The sequence below is a fragment of the Hipposideros armiger genome, unplaced genomic scaffold (assembly GCF_001890085.2).
Source record: "Hipposideros armiger isolate ML-2016 unplaced genomic scaffold, ASM189008v1 scaffold_262, whole genome shotgun sequence".
In the NCBI taxonomy this organism is placed as follows: Eukaryota; Metazoa; Chordata; class Mammalia; order Chiroptera; family Hipposideridae; genus Hipposideros; species Hipposideros armiger.
In genome coordinates this window covers 1965590-1982755 of record NW_017731612.1, presented here as the reverse complement: position 1 = coordinate 1982755, position 17166 = coordinate 1965590, and the positions used below count along the sequence as shown (strand labels likewise).

General features: G+C 40.4%; 1 long non-coding RNA gene across 1 annotated transcript; it reads left to right on the top strand.

Moving 5' to 3' along the window:
* Positions 1–204: 204 nt before the first annotated feature.
* LOC109390283 (uncharacterized) lies at positions 205–7425 on the top strand. Its single transcript, XR_002125545.1, has 3 exons — positions 205–278; positions 803–863; positions 7174–7425. It is a non-coding gene; the product is annotated as an uncharacterized LOC109390283 (long non-coding RNA).
* The last annotated feature ends 9741 nt before the right edge of the window (positions 7426–17166 follow it).

Sequence of the window (17166 nt, the reverse complement as noted above, 5' to 3'; positions counted from 1 at the left end):
CATCCACTAAATGGCTTTCTGTAGGCTTTAGGCCATCCACTGTTAGCAACATAAGAAAACACAGAACAAAAGTTTATAAAAGGGGATGTACAGTCAAGCTGTGTGGCAGAACCTGGGGTGGAGGCGGTGGGGCGAGGGGCCAGGGCAGAGCTTCTGGGAGCTGGGCCGTCACACCTCGCCTGGTAGGACGTCAGAGCAGGAAGACGGCCTACAGACTACCATCATGGTCTACCGAGGTCAGCTTCTCTACGTTCCCCTGCAGAACCAGGAAGGACGGGGTACGAACGATTTTCTGTAGTTTTTAAAATTAATCCTTCATGCTTCTTTTAAGGAGCTTAATATAATACTTTAAAATAGGAGAAAAGGTAGCTAGGTCTCTAATTACACTTGGAAAATATCCCAATGATCCTGTCTGTGTACCTGCCAGTGATATTTCCCTTCACTGAATGTAAACTGCAATCTGTAAACATGGCTTCCTTGATTAATATCTGTGCTTATTTGCTTTTGGGTACTTAGCTGCTTTCTTGGTTTTAATTAACATAATTTATAATGTAATTAGTTTGTTTGTATACTTAAACGCCTATACATTTTCTTTGATTAGTTTAGAAACTGGCTTGGATTAGAGCTGTATGGGAAGCAAACTTTTTCCTTTACCCAATTAGGGCTGGGCCTGAATTAAATTGACATAGATCAACAGAAGAAAAACATACAAATGTACTTAATACAAGTTTTACATGACACAGGAGCCTTCATACCAAATGAAGAACCTAAGAAATGGCAAAATCTGCTTGCTTTCTATTAGGTTGGACAAAGAGAGGCAACTGTGAAAAAAGAATTCATCTATGTAGGAGAGCTCAAGGAAGGTAAGAATCATTTTAACAAGATCTCTTTGCAGAGAATTCTCTGTCTCAACTTATCATCAAGGATGTGAAGATGCTCTTTTCCCCAGTTCATCTCATTTATATCTGGAATCCTTAAAAAAAGAGAGAGAGAGAAAGAAAAAAAAGAAAAGACAAAACAAAAAAACAAGCTAAGCTCATAGATACACAGAACAGATTGGTGGTTGCCAGAGGTGGGGGTGGGGAGTGGAGCAGGTGAAATGGGTGAAGAGGGTCAAAAGGTACAAACTCCCAGTTATTAAAAAAATGTTATGAGGATGTCATGCACATCATGGTGACTATAGTTAATCATACTGTGTTGAATATTTGAAAGTTGCTAAGAGAGTTGATCTTAAACGTTCTCATCACAAGAAAAAAAATTCTGTAACTATGTGTGGTGACAGATGTTAACTAGACTTAACTGCGGTGGTCATTTTGCAATACATACAAAGATCGAATCATTATGTCATACACGTGAAACTAATACAATGTATGTCAATTATACCTCATTAAAAAAAATGTTCCTTTTCTTTTGGTCTACGGAAGACATTTTTCACATGAATATTTAATCTGTTTTCATAAAAAAGAGGGTCCGAGTGTTTTCTTATAGTTGCTGTTTTCTGTTGTCTGTAACTCAGAATAGTCAATATGCCAAAGCAGCACATTTTGGAGTGACGTGTCCTGAATTACTTCAGAGCTAAGAATATTATCAGTCAGTAAAGAAGGGCTAAATTAGCTGTTACAAAACGGACTCCATTTTATATTCTAATTTGCTTGCAGCAACTATATAGCAATTCAAGTCGATTGCAGTTTCTTACTATGGACCTCCATTCTAGGCAACTTGGAATATTGATTTTTTAAAAAATAAAACCTATATTAGTGCAGACACATAATGGAGGCATTCTCCAATTTGTAAGAAAAAGAGGTTTACGGGAATATCTTTAAATATCGAAATTATTTTATCAACTTCATTTAAACACAAGCTGTAAACATTTTTAAGTTTTCTAAACCACTTCACTGAGGTCTGACAGCATACAGAAAGCTGTGCAAATTTAATGCATACAAGTTGGTGAGTTTGGAGATGAACCGTTAAACCAGCACAATCGGTACCATATCTGTCACCTCCGGAAGCTTCTTCCATCCTCTTTTATTTGTTATTACTTTGTGATAGGGACAGTTAGCATAAGACCCACTTTCCTAGCAAGTTTTCAGTCTTCAGGAAGTATTGTTAACTGCAGGCACCTGGGCATACAGCAGCCCTCTGTGAGGGACCCACCTGTGTGACCGACATCCTACCATTTGACTAAGACCGCACCCTATGTCATTCTTTTTATTGTATGGATATAAAGGAATTCCTATTAAAACTTATCTTTCTTTATAAAATCTCCATTAAATATATATATATATATATATATATTTCATATTTAAGTGTAAAGTATGCAATTGATTAATTCACTTTGATGACACAAATGACAAAGCATTACACATTTGCTTACATCCTACTGAGAACAACTGAGAATTCATGATTAACGTATATGCTTCCTTACAATTGCTGGTCAAAGGGATACAGTGTTAGTTTTGAAATAAATCTTTCGGTGTCTCTGAGAGAATGGGCAATACAGAGAATCTGATCTGACTGACAGCTTTACCTGTGCATTTGCACGAGACCAAGAGTCTCCGGTTGTCTGAGGAACACTTAGGCGTTTTTCGCCACCTGCATCCCGGGGCAGCCCATTCGCAGATCAATGCTGGCGGCAGAGCCAGAGCTGGGAGGATGTGTGACCGTAACAGCAGTGACTCTATTAACAGATAAAGCCCACAAGCCATGGCCCTGTGCCCAGAGCTCAGGAGATGCTGATTTTTCCACAAAAAAGTATCAACTCTATCATTTCAGGAAACTGTCAAGAAAACTTTCATTTTTAAAGCACTAAAAAATGGAATTTGTTCTTAATTTACAACTGTTAAATATACTATTTTGCCTTATTTTCTCTAATTTGATAATTGCTAAAAATAGTGTATGTTGAAAAATTATACTTTTTAAAATTTTTACTCTCCTGCTTCACCCCATCAGAATATTCAATAAACTTCTTCATTGTGGAAATGCCTTGTTATAAAATCTTTCACAGGCTTTTCAAAGCAACACTATTTGTTACTCCAATTAAATATATGTAGCAGGAACATACAAAAGAAATTCCGCCGCCCCCCCCCCAACCTGTTCATAAACTGAATACTCTTCAGGCTAGATCTTGGTCTGAAATAAGTCAAGTTGGAAATTAAGTATGTAAATTAGATATTTTGTGCAATTAGTGAGTTTCATCTTCTTAAAACGATTTCTGAATCACTATGCTTCAGATACCTCCATGTAGCTGACTAGTTAGTTTTTGCCTAAGGGGATATCTTGGCGACATTATTTCCCACGTAGCCGGGTTCATATTTTAGTTAGAAAACCCGAACTTCAAACATATAATCATTCAGATTCTACACATTTATTTTAGGGAAAAAAGTGGTGTGTTTTTCTTAAAAAAGTTAAGTAAACAAACAAACAAAACTAAAACAGTATCCCTACTTTTTACATGAATTAAAATTACATTTAAAAAATATGGCTTTGAAGCTTGTAAACGTCAACAAGAAGTTTCATTAGGAGGAAATTCAGCGTTACGAAGGAGCTGTTTACCAATCACTGTTTTAGAAGAACGCAAATATGAAATTAAAGTATGTATTATATAAGCATCCAAATGGTGAAGAAAGCTGAATGCTTTCAGAACACGTTTGAGCAAGGACAAGCAGACCAGTATTTAAAGTTAGATTTTTCACGTCTCGCCTGTTATTCTACTTGCTGATTTCATTCTCTCTTTTCTGGCGAAGCATGAAAATTCAAGTAGGTAGCCTATGATGGAATGATGGAAAGTTTTCATTTTCAAGTTTTCTACTGCGTTGTGTTTTCATCCACATGGCGACTTTTATGGGTCCCTGATCCAGCCCAGTGGCTGCCAGAATGATTGATGAGGCTGGTGTTTGGAAATCTTTAAGAGCTTGGGTCCCCTGGTATTTGGACAAAAGAGCAAGGAAAAGTTTTGTGAAAGCTATTGGTCAATATCCTGCTGGGTCAAGAAGCACATATTAGAAGAGAAGTCATTTTTGGCAGAAAACATGCACTTCTGAACTGGGGACATCTTGACTGTTTCAAGGTGAGCTTTAGTTGAAGCACTTCACACACTTGGTCCAAAATCTAAAAATGGGGCAGTGAAAGTGCCTGCCCAGGACCATGTCACCTCTCCGTCTGTGTGCTCGGAGTGTACAGGGGGTTTAAATACATGACATCTCTGTTACTCCTAGAAATGCCTCAGTTATACCCCTGCGTCCATGTCCCTTTCGTTTTCATGTGGCTTACATATATAGAAATACCCGCTTTTCTCTAACAGCATGTCCATATTCAACTTGGTGTAACTACATGAGCAAAGTGCCATCAGACAGGGTTCAGTCATGTGCTGCCATTTACCAACTCGGTCTTTGTTTTTTTATCTCTAATTACTGCCCATCTCCATGGTTGCTATGGGTACTTCATGGCATTAAGTCATCAGACAGACAGTAAGGGCTTAAAAACGTTTGAATTTTTCGCCCTCTCCTTTCCTTTCAGCTGAAGATACAGTAAGTTTGATGGAAAATACCAATGGTTAGAAGAAAGTAGTTATCAATGTAGATTGCCCAAAATACTGTAATCTTTAAAACAATAGCTGTCTATGAATTACTCAAATTGTTAGGGCCAGGCCGAGTGGCTCAGTTGGTTAAGAGCTCACTCAAGAGTGCGAGCTCTGAGCAACAAGGTCACCAGTTCGATTCCTGGCCTGAGCTGAGCTGCCAACAGCTGCCAACAGGTGGCAGGATGGCTCAGCTAAAAAAAACAAAACAAAAGTCAGTCATGAATTACTCAAATTGTTGATCATTTACTTAGTTCACAGAAAAAGAGCTGAAGGCTAAGAATAAAAAAAAAGAAAAAAGATTTAAAAAGCAATAGGAACAGATTTATAATATTCTAAATGATAAATAATTTAACAATTAAAATTTAATAATTACAATTAAAAGTTTTATTTATTTTATTTATTTATTTTTTTTTAGCTGAGCCATCCTGCCACCTGTTGGCAGCTTAACGGCTGCTCAGCTCGGGCCGGGACTCGAACCGCTGTTGCTCAGAGCTCAAACTCTTGAGTGAGCTCTTAACCAACTGAGCCACTCGGCCGGCCTTAAAAGTTTAAATTTTAATTACAGCTAAATAAATAATTACATTCAACCTTCACTTTATTGATATCTACTGGGCCGAATTCCCAATGTAGTTATTAAGACATGTCACAATTCTGCACCATCAAACAGGCCACCTGAAGTCCATAAACGTGTGACACTGGTGTTTTTTTTTTTTTTAGAGGTCAGCGTCACTGGCCCTCATATGTGGGATCCGAACCGGGGCCCTCTGGCGTCCCAAGCCAGCTCTTAACCAACGCGCCACTCGGCCGGCCCTACGCTGGTGTTTTTTCTGTGGCCCTCTTAACACGTTCCTCTGCTCTGACTGTTTGGTCTGGCAATTGCTAGACTATATGCTCATAGAGGACAAGGGTTTTCGTCTGTTCACTAATGTGTCCACAACCACAGAAGGGTTTCAATACGTAAGTAGGGTTTCCGAAAATATTTTTTTTAAATAAACAAATAACTAAACGAGTGAATGAGCCATCCCGATGATACCCAGCAACCTGAACTTTGCCAGTCCATCAAACCCCACAAGGATGTGGGCCCTAAGGAGACAGATGTTATTATTCATAAGAGACCAGAGTCTCACGAGTTACATAACTTCCTAAAGTCACATCACTCGTAAGTGGGAGCATCAACATCAAACCCCAGGCTACTGGCTTTAGCTCCTCGCTTTACAAACATTCTTTGACGCTTAAGATTTCAGGTGCATATAATTTAATTTGGGGGGATAGCAGACTGTGTCTTTAACATTAATACAAAATATCTATACAAATATTGCCAATGAAATTATCTTTAAAACAATGAGGAAAAACAAGGTTAAAAATAACAGTTAAAAATAGTTCACTTTAAGTATTTAAAAGTACTATTTTTAAATACTTAACCAGAAATTCATTTTCATTTCCACATGGCCTTTGGGCTTACCAAACTTTAAAATATTTATTTTCTCTTACAACAATAAAGACACATTTTAATTTACTTTGAGGTCTGTGACAGGAAGAAGAAATTGAGAATAACGCTATGGGCTAAACCTCCTTACCTTTATTTTAATGAAGAACCTTTTCTATCGCTACTATTTGTGGTTATATTATATACATTATACATTTGTAAGCCCAGGTTAACAGATCAAACATTATGACAATTTGGTTTATTTTTGAGAATAACCCTGAATTGCCAGAGAGCTAAGTCATCTTTTAAAAACTTTTGCCCAGGGCCTGCCGAGTGGCGCGTTGGCTAAGAGCTGGCTTGGGATGCCAGAGGTACCTGGTTCGGATCCCACATGAGGGCCAGTAACACTGCCCTCTACAGCTAAGATGCTGAACAACAGCTGGACCTGGAGCTGGGCTGCCATGGGTCACTGGCAAGGGCGTAGGCTGCAGCCCCTGTTGCAGTGGGTTGCCATGGGCTACTGTGTGTAGCCAGCAGCCAGCGTGAACGGCCAGCAGCCAGCGTGAACGGCCAGCAGCCAGCGTGAACGGCCAGCAGCCAGCGTGAACGGCCAGCAGCCAGCGTGAATGGCCAGCAGCCGCAGTGAGCGGCCATCCAGAAGCCAGCGACTGATCTGCCTCAATCAGGAAGAGCGCAATGATGGTGCCAACTTGGGCCAGGGAAGCAACGTCCTCCACAACTAGACTGAAGAACAAAACGACAGCAACTTGTCTGTTCCCCTTCCCCCAATTCTCCAGTGCTGTTCCCATCCCCCAATTCCCCAATAAAAATCTTAAAAAAAAAAAAAAACTTCTGCCCAGAGTACTGCACTTGCACACATCTGATACGCACTGTTTTGCTCTTTTAAAAATTTTGTTTACAGTTTCTCAGCAAAGAATATAGAGGGCGATATTTTAGAATGTATTTATAAAGCCTTAAAATCATTTTTAATAAAATAGAATTATTCTATACTCAACTTGCTATTAAATACGTTTTGAAAATTTACAATTGATAGAGACTTTGTAATATCAAATTAGTGGCATAAGAGCCCATCACTTTAAAGTTTTAAATATCTTTTACAAACGTTCTGTCTTCTGCCTTTTCTTTCTTTCTCTTCTTTGGAATTCAGCAAGACAGAAACGCCAGCACACAGAGCTCCGCCTGACCTTTGCCCCCGGGGGTCCTGAGCCTTTGCTCTGCCTTGGCCCCGCCCTCTGACCCTCAGCACTGATCAATGTCACATGACATCTTCACTCCCATTTGCTTCCTGCATCTCGTGACCAAGATCAGCTCATAATCAAACTGAACGTTTCTACTTCCTTGCCACCTGATTTTATCTATGGATCCTCCTACGGCCCTCAATATTCTGCCGGAAACAACTTCCAACCTCTGGAACCAGGTTTAATCGGGTGAGCTGTCTAAACAATCCCCTGCATGTTTCTGCTCAACGAAAAATGTGTGTTCCTGAGAAGCATGTTCGTGTTGCCGATTTTACGAAACCAAAGCAATAATAAATTTATTACCGGCTCTTTTTTTGACTCCTATCACATGCAAGCCTCCTTCCTTGATAATTTTTAAATATTTATATTATAACCTAAGTCCACCTTGCCCACCACCCAAAATATATTGCAAAACCTTTAAGGCAACAGAGGCTGAATAAATAAATAGCAATTTTTTTAAAATTTTAAATGAAAAGGCAGTTTTGTGACCTTTAGTACCATTTAAAATGTTTGCAAATATTTCATGTAAATATTATCTCCTATGTGAATGAGAGTATGAAGTTGTTAAAATGCAGTACATATTACATAATTTTAGTATTTAGTACTTCTAATAATTCTACAATAGGTTTTTCTATACAGCAATGGAAATAAACATGTCCTAATTTTTCTGACAATTTAAAATGTGCACAAAACATTGCTCAGGAATTTTATGCTGACTCATGCAATGTTGTGCCCATTTATTTGATACCTAACATTTGAGGTGTGCAGCCTGTCCTTGAACATTTAAATGGTTGAGTTTTGAAATTGTCACCCTTGGTCAATGAGTCTGTCCCCAGTCCAGGAAGGAGTACGGGACCTTCTGCCAAGTTTCCTATTGGCCGAAGTCCATGAAACAAATACCATGAAACACTTAGGCAAAACTTAACTCCTAGGGAAAGTGTTGTATTAAATATATAGAAGTTCACATTCGGCCAAGGAGGATGGGGTGAATAGCTAAAAGGAAGTTAGGTGACAGTGACAAGTCAGGGCAATTTGTCACTTGAGTGACTCTGACAAATTCTAAATACTGAATTTCATAGAATACTCAGCTCACCTCAAAGTGTTTTCTTTAATTCTTTTTACTGATAAAACAAGTTCAATAGTTTAGATGAGAATAGAAAAACACGGTAATTGTAAGAAAAGGCAACTACAGTTGACGAATTCTCATTCTTAATTTTAAAGAAACTCTGTCAATGGAAACTTCCCTATGTGTGCAGAGTAGGTAATGACCAACTTTTCGGGGAAACATACGTTTCCCATGCATAGCATCTCTTGCTTGCTCACGCGCGTGTGAACATATGTGGATGTGTGAAGAATACATAGAATGGCAGACACCTCAGTCATGCACGCAGCGCGTCATACATCTCTGGCAGATTCAACATTCATTCCGTAGAGCTCCGCACGGCATTTGTTCTCCTTTGTTGAGCCTTAGGCGATAGAATGTTTCTGAGCATCAGTAGGTGCCTCTAGGAAAACCCAGAAACTTAGATTTCTAAAAACATCTCAAAATCAGAGGCAAAGAACAAATACATGTCCACGCATGTACTACAGGTTGTGAGTGTGTGTGTGGGGGGCACAGGCTTTGGGTCCCGCCTTCCTGGCGCTAATCCTGGCTCTGCCATCAATTAGCCACTTGGGCCAGTTATGCAGCCTGTCAGGAAGCTGTTTTAGCTTCAAGTAATGTTTCTGAAAAAATAGTATCCCCTTGTGAAATTACAAAACATAGTAAATAAACATTTTAAAGTGTTAGTAAATTATCTTTCTGAAAAAGACATAAAAATAAAAATAAATAAATAATGAAGCAGTTAAAATGCCTGATGGAGGGAACCTAAGAGGGAAACTCCTATCTGGAAAAGTAATTTAGCTTCACGAACAGCTGCACCTCAGAGGGTTAGGCATATGAACAATTAAAATTAAAGAAGATGAGTTTAATATGCCTTCGTACCTGAGATTGATCTTCCAGAGCTGCTGTTGACTATACATCAAGAAACAATTTAGGATCCAGTTTAAACAAAGTTTATAATCCCCCTTTAATGGATTTTGGTACCTCAGGCAATAGAGTGTTCTGAACATGATTAAAATGTGCCCTGTCTCTGTGTAATCAATAAAACCTCTCTAAAATTAGTCAGGTGCCAAAGACGCCTCAGCAGACTTGGCAGTGCCACGTCTACAGAATTCCAAATAGACCGTCTATCATTATTTCCATGCACAATCTTCGTTACACACCTCTTCCCCATTCTAGCATTCAAGTCCATTAACAACCAAATCAAAGGTCACCCCCCTTTGACAATATGTAATTAGGCCAAAACATGTATCAAAACCTTAACAGAAATACATAAAAAGGCAGTGTTAAAAAAGATTAAAAACCATACACATGAGTAAATTCAAAATGATGATCACAACATTCCACAGTGATAGATTTTTAAAAGGGGTTGAATCAATTACTAAAACTGGGAAAATACAAAAGAATAATAGCCCCTATTAGCTGTACTTCTTGAAGGCATTAATCCTGTATTTATTATGAAATCTGATATGTACCTATCTTTTTAATGAAAGGATGAACAAAATTCTGACTTTTGAATTGTTTTAATTCTCATTAGAATTTCATTAATCTGTCATATACATATTTACAGATATCATGAATATTTCTTAATTTGTTTAAGCTTTTTAAACAATTTAATCTTCTTTCCCCAGTATAAAAACTATGGTTCCATTATTTATATTACAGTTTGAATACATGGATGTACACAGATTTTTGATTGCATGAAAACGTCCTCACTGTAGGTGCTCTATTTTGTGATTTATATAGCAAAGGCAGTAGAGTTTGACTTTTATTTTAATACACATTAAGTTTTTATAAAATTAGTACAGTTTGGTGTATGTCTGTTTTTAGTAAACCCATGGAAAGCTACATATTTCCTTTAAAAATATGGTAATTTTAAGGCTTGTTTTGTCTCATAAAAATAGACCCTTGATTTGTCACCTCTGGAGGCATTCATGACTCATCCTTAATCAACTATTCTTCTTGTCTGTAATCATAATTATTAAGGTTAACTTACTATTTGTCTCAGTTAGCTTGGGCTTCCGTAACAAACCACCACACACTGGACGGTTTGAATAGCAGAACTTTATTTCTCACAGTTTGGGGGGCGGGGAGTCCCAGGTCAGATGCCGGCACGTCAGGTCCTGGTGGGCCCGTGCCCCCCAGGTACGTCCCCACTCAGCCTCTCAGAAAGAGGGAGAAATCTGTCTCTTCCTGCTTCTATGCGGGTGCTAATCCCTCACTGGGGTCCCACCTCCATGACCTAATCCAACCCTAATCACCCCCGAAGTCTCCACCTCCAATACCATCATTGTGGGCATTAAAGTTTCAACACGTGGATTTGGGGGGACACAACATTCAGTCCAGCGTGGAGCTCCATAACTATTGCACTTACCTTATGGTGCATGTGTCACGTGTTATCAGGTGCCATGACTATCTATGGATAAAATTCCAAAAACTACCACAGCAACCAAACCCCAACCCTTCCTCCAGGAAGCAGCCGGTGATTGCGGCAGGCCACAGGATACAAGGCTATTACGCAACAACAGTCGATTGCTTTCCTATATACTGTTCTGAACACTTGAAATTTAAAATGAAAACACCATGCCATTTATAATAGAACCAAAAATAATATACGTATAAAGCCTATGTGCAGAAACTATAATTAGATCTAAATAAGCGGAAATTGTACCATGTTCTTGGACCAGAAGATATGAGACACAGTATATTGGGTCGTTGGGAAAGTCATGACGCATTTTTGCATTGATAAAACATAGAAAAATACGTCATGACTTTCCCGATGACCCTAGTAGTGATGTCGAGTATCCCCACATTGAAGTGATAAGAATAGAACAGCTTCAAAAATAACCTGATATAATCATTTTTCTATTGGATGAAATTTGCAGCCTTAGGCTTTCTTAATCATAGCATCTCTGTTAGACACTTTTTCTGTTGTATTTATAAATCTGGTCTATATTTTCTCTTTATGACAAAGAGTAATTCTGTGAGTGTGTGTGTGTATAAACTCCAATACAAACTCTCAGAGAAAACTCTCTCTTTAAACTGTGGTGGGACTTTGCTTACTTTCTAAGACAAACTTTCTAACACTGGTAAGGTTTCCTTTGTCTTCCTCTTTGCCACTGGCCAGCGATCCGTAAAGACCATCTTGCTCTCTGCAGGGTCACGTGCTCCACCTTCTCTCCTTCATCAGGTACATGGCATGACTCCCCTCACTGCCTGGTCCCGGGGCCCTCAGAGGCCGTGTCCATGGCACCTGTGACTCCTGTACCAACAGCAGCGCCCGAGGAAGGGGTCAGGGCGGAGCCTGCAGTGTGGGCAAGGCGGGGGGATTTTCGAGCAGATTCCTCTAAGTCAAGCTCTGGGTTTAGTCTCAACAGTGCCAGGCACTTCTGACGATAAGTATCTTGGCGTTTTCTTCTCGGGTGTGTACGTATTGTCTGTCATCACAGGAAACCAGCGATTTCAAAGTGGGCGCCACGAAGTGGAGACGGAAATGCTCTGTGTCCAGAGCAGATCTCAGTGAAAAGAAGTAAGGATCACGGGGTTTCAAACTAAGATGGAACCCGGAAACGTGTAAGGGCACAATGGAGCTATGTTGACTGGGAGTGTAGGAAGGTGATATTTTTGTAAAAATAAATACACCATAGTGAACTACTATCTTTCAACCTCGAACAATAATGCTCTGATTTGGAAATTCAAATCAGTGCAGATAATATTGAGATGGACATTTTACACCTAGAAGGTGACATTTCTACCCATTTAATTCCGTTTCAAAGACTCTGCAGCGTTACATGCGTTTCACAGTCGGAGGGGCGTCTACACAGATTACAGGGCTGCTTGTGCTTCCGCTTGTCACCCACAGGAATGCGTCGAACAGTCCTCGTCTCTGATTGTGGGGACACCACTGAATGAGATAACCCCCGGGAAAGAACTTAGAAAGTGCCTGCTATATAAGGACTCTGTAAATGTGTGTTATTTTATTATAAATAAAAATGTGTTACCCATAGTAACCACTGTGGAATACTTGACACAAGTTCACATGCTTAAATGGGTGGCTAACAAAACATCACAGGGTGTGACTATGCATTGATTTTGAGCAGTTACTGTTATTTCAGATTTTAGGCCTAAACTCCAGAGTATACACGTTTTATACGACTGACACATAAAGTAAAATGCATGGAATGTGATCTTTAAATCTACTCTTTGCATATATACCAATAAGTCCCCAGGGCTTTAGGCGACAGGGACACCGAAAACCACCCATCCAGGACTCGAGCATCTGCTCTTCCAACACTCGTGTCCGCCGTGTGGTTACTACAAAGGAGGCACGTAAGAGTCTGTGAGGAATAGCTGCCAAGGTGAGCAGATTAAGAGGTGGGCTAGGTTAAAGAACCACGGCCAAGGAGTCCCTAACGGGAGACCGGGACCCCTGCTAAAACCCGCGGGCTGAAGGCAGCTGGCCATGGGGCTCGGCTCCAGCAGATGAGTTTCCAGGGGATGCGCTTGCCCCCAAGGAGCCACTGGCCACCTCCTGGCTCTGAAGCTTTGCTTCCGGGCAAGTGCTATCTGGGCTGCGTGTCAGATAAGGTTTCCTCTGGAACACTTCCAGATGTCACTGCCCGGAGGGCTGATCGTCTTTTTCGTGGCATTCTGCAGACAGAATTCTTTCTGGAACTGAGAATGAGTTTTTAAAATGATTTCTGAATGAACCAACATGTAATGGAAAGACACTGGAGCTGGCAGACCAGTGTTTGCTATTGTTTGTTTAGTTTGGTTTAGGGCATTCAATCATCCAATTTGGGGAGTCATATAAGCATTTAAAAAGATTGCATTTCATTTATAATTGAAAAATATTCCAGATGAGCTACATCAATTGCAAAAGAAATATATATTTACTGCCAGAACAGTGACAGCGCCAAATGGCATTGATTCTGGCCTGCTAAGCGGTCCTCACCCATCTGTTTAGGACCTGATAGGACATCAATGTATCACGGGCCTGGGCAGGTCCAGGGTTTCCCACCCACTGAGACAGGGCCTCCAGACTTCCGGTGTTATTAAAAGATAATCAGCGTCTTTTCAGAAGCTTTAGTTTATAACCTAGTATACAAAGAATGTTTTTCCTTCAAAGAATGTTTGCTGATCAAACTTTGATTTTTAGTTTTTTGGGTCAGCTCTTACAATTCTATTATGAACAGTTCTAGGGTTGTGTCCTTTGGGGTTCCAGCTGAGTCCACCAATAGGCATGTGCTGACTGGCGTAAATTCCAGCGCTAGTATAATGTGACACCTTTAAAATACCAATAAATATTTACGACATTATTTCAGTACAGTCATAACCGTGCGCTATGACTTCTCCAATGAGAAGCAGTTTACTGGTTGTTTTAAAACAACTTTTACAGATTTTGAGATTGTTTCTAATATATATTTATCGATAGAAAATTTTCTTTCATGGCCAAAAGTAAAACTAGTCTGTATTTCAATACCAAAATAAGTTTTTGATTATTAAAAAATTGATCAGCTAAAATAATTTCACGGTTACCATCGTTACAACCCAAAACATAAATACTTCATCAATTAGAGAACTTCGCATAACACTGAAATTTTTTTGTTCAGAGTAAAAGAAAAAGCAGAAGCTTAGTGTAAGTGGCCGAGGCAGTGCTCGCGTCAGGATGTGACATGAGAGCTGAATGGATTTTCCCCTCTGACCCAAGTGGAGGTTATGACGTCACTCCTAAGTGCTGGGAGAAGGCGGTCTGCCGCCCCCACAACATCTGTTCTTCAGGACACGCTCTTCTATTGCTACCTTCAGTGCTTAAATTGTAGGATCTAGATTAAGTCGTAATGTAAAAATAAATATTAGTGACGAAAGATAGAGTTGCAGTAAAGAGAAAAAAATAGATTGCTACAGGACACACTGGTTACACTAACACGTGATATGAAAGAATGAATTGGAATCTTGTTGATAATTATATTTCAAAGGAAAGGCTTCTGGGTCCTTGAGAAAGGCTGTCCTAGGACGTAAAACTGACAAAGACATACATCTCAGGGGGACAGGGAAAGACTTTACAATTACAAATTTTCTAAAAAAATAGACTCCGAAAAGGGAGGTCAGGGCCCTGGAATCAGGCTGAGGGGACACTCAGGTGGCCTCGGTCAGTGGTGTGACAGAGGAACAGAATTTTCTGTTCTGGCAAATGCAATCATTGATTTAGTATGTAGGTTATTTATGGATGACCCAATTACAGAAACTTCAATGCAAATATTATAGCGTCAAATGTTCAATACATAATTTAATATATGGAATAAATACTGTCCAGAAGATTCTTGAAATTTTTCATGGCCTTGGATTTCTAAAGGAACAGGATGTTACTAGTCTTGACAATACCAAGAATTGTCAGCTTCCCAGTGGAAGAGATTATTCGAATATAGTTTGTACTAGCAATACAGGTGGTATAAATGAGGAGAATCACAAATGATTATTATTAGACCGAATGTAAGCCCAATTTTCTCAGCTATAATTTTGAGAAGAGATAATCTTATTTTTAAAATACTATCATAGAAAGGATGTCACCTATTATGCTATAACAAAATAAACACATATTAAATCTATGGATATAATCTTCTGGAAGCAGAAAGAAAATCAAAAGTAGCAGAGATGAAATCCCTTTTATTTTATGTGATAAAATTGGCTACCATGGTCAGCATCTGGGAGCTGAAGTCCTAGCCTTCCCCTAACTATTGAGTCTTTAGAAATAACTTTTGTTAGATTATCTTCTCTGTTTCCTGGTTTGGAGGGACAGTTCTGTTTAGGAAACTTGAAGTTCAAGACACAATAGCCATTTGCAATCCCTGATGATGTCAGGGGCTTGTGTACCAGGAATACTGGCCATCTGAGTGTAGGAACATCTCCCAAGGAGCCGATGTCGCCCTGCCTTCGATTGCTGGAACTGTAGGATTAAGTGAATCAGAGAATCCTACGAAAGGCATCTCTGAGCTAAGTGGGGGAGCTGAAGAGGCAGCTTCCCAGAACTGGCCGGACAAGTTCACAGTTTGATCAAAGAGAAAACTGCAAAAGATTCTTAAAAAGAAAAGACTTCTAGACTCTGCTTGGAACGTGAAATTTGCAAATGGCATTGCTCCCACTGTTATAACAACAACAATTAAAACATTCTCACCATCCTCAAATTCACAAGCTTTAAACCCGTAAGAGAGTGGATATCACAGAGCAACCAGCTAACCTGAAACTGAAGGGTAAACAGATGCCTACAAGGCAAGACGGCGTGAATACTTGCTTCTCCGGGGACCAGGTAGAGGAACTAAGCAGAAGCGGTTAAAGACTCGGCAAAGGACAAGTGGGGGCTGGTGAGAACACGAGGCCCTCAGGGGCTGTAGGCACCGGGCGATTTTCATATGGTCCCAGGTATCTCTCCACACACCACACAACGACCTTAAAGAAGTTCCTGTGAAGCCTGAGGAAGCCTGCAGCACTGGCACTGAACCTGCCCAGACACATCCCCGATGTCTCTCCTGAACGAAACCCCGAGCTTCCAGCAGACACCGGGAAGGGCAGAGGTGCCACCAGGATGGGCTGGGTTATGTGCTAGGGGCACAGCAAGCGCAGGGGAGCTGGACTTACGAGGGTCCCCTGTAAGAACACTGCCCATGACAGGGACTGAGGCAGAAAACAGAGCACACCCCACAGTCACCACACAGCCAGTGATGGGAGGAGAGAGAAGGGGTGGACATCACTGCAGACATGCAAGAGAGGCCCACACTGAGGGTGGCACAGAGCGATGTTGTGAAATTGAGGGCTGAACAGAGTGAGAAATCACTGCGGAACCTGCTTCCTGCCAAGCCACCGGTGGCCCACCTGAAACACAGGCAATCACAGGGGAATGTGATTCCTTGGATACACTGGGTCAGTAACACCAAATCCCAGCCACACAAACCTCTGAGGAGATCGGCTCAAACCCCCCACGGAAAGGTCTGGAGGGAGGAAGGCGTGCCTATGTCAGGATGCAATACTGTCTCTAGGACAGCGGTTCTCAACCTTCCTAATGCCGCGACCCCTTAATACACAGTTCCTCATGGTGTGGTGACCCCCAACCATAAAATTATTTTCGTTGCTACTCTATAACTGTAATTTTGCTACTGTTATGAATCGTAATGTAAATATCTTTTTGTTTTCTGATGGTCTTAGGCGACCCCTGTGAAAGGGTCGTTCGACCCCAAAGGGGTCACGACCCACAGGTTGAGAACCGCTGCTCTAGGAGTTTCTACTCTACTACACAAGATTTCTGACTCTCAATAAAAACAAATATGAGGCATATGGAGTGTCCAGAAAAGCATCAAAGCCATGTCAGAAGATGAAACACCAGGACGGGATTCAGGCACGACACACATGGGACTACATTTAATACATTAAAGGCACCAATCAGGTAGATCAAAATGCAAGGTCAGACCAGCAATTCCAGCAACGACAACAAAAAAAGACGGAAACTAGGAAAAAGAATCAGATGGAAATGATAGAAATGGAAACCGTAGTAACAGAAATGACAAGTGCCTTTTATGTTTCATCGAAAGACTTGACATGGCCACGGAAATAACAGTGAGCTTGAAGACAGGTCAGTAAAACTACAGAAGAGAAAACATGGTGAGAAAAAGCAGTGACACCCTCAGAATCCACAGCCCTTCCCATGTACCTGGCCCTGCGAATCTCTTCCCGAGCATCCCTGAGTTACTTCATTTTGTAATAAACCTACACATGTAAGAAAACTGTCTCCTGAGTCCTGTGAAACTCT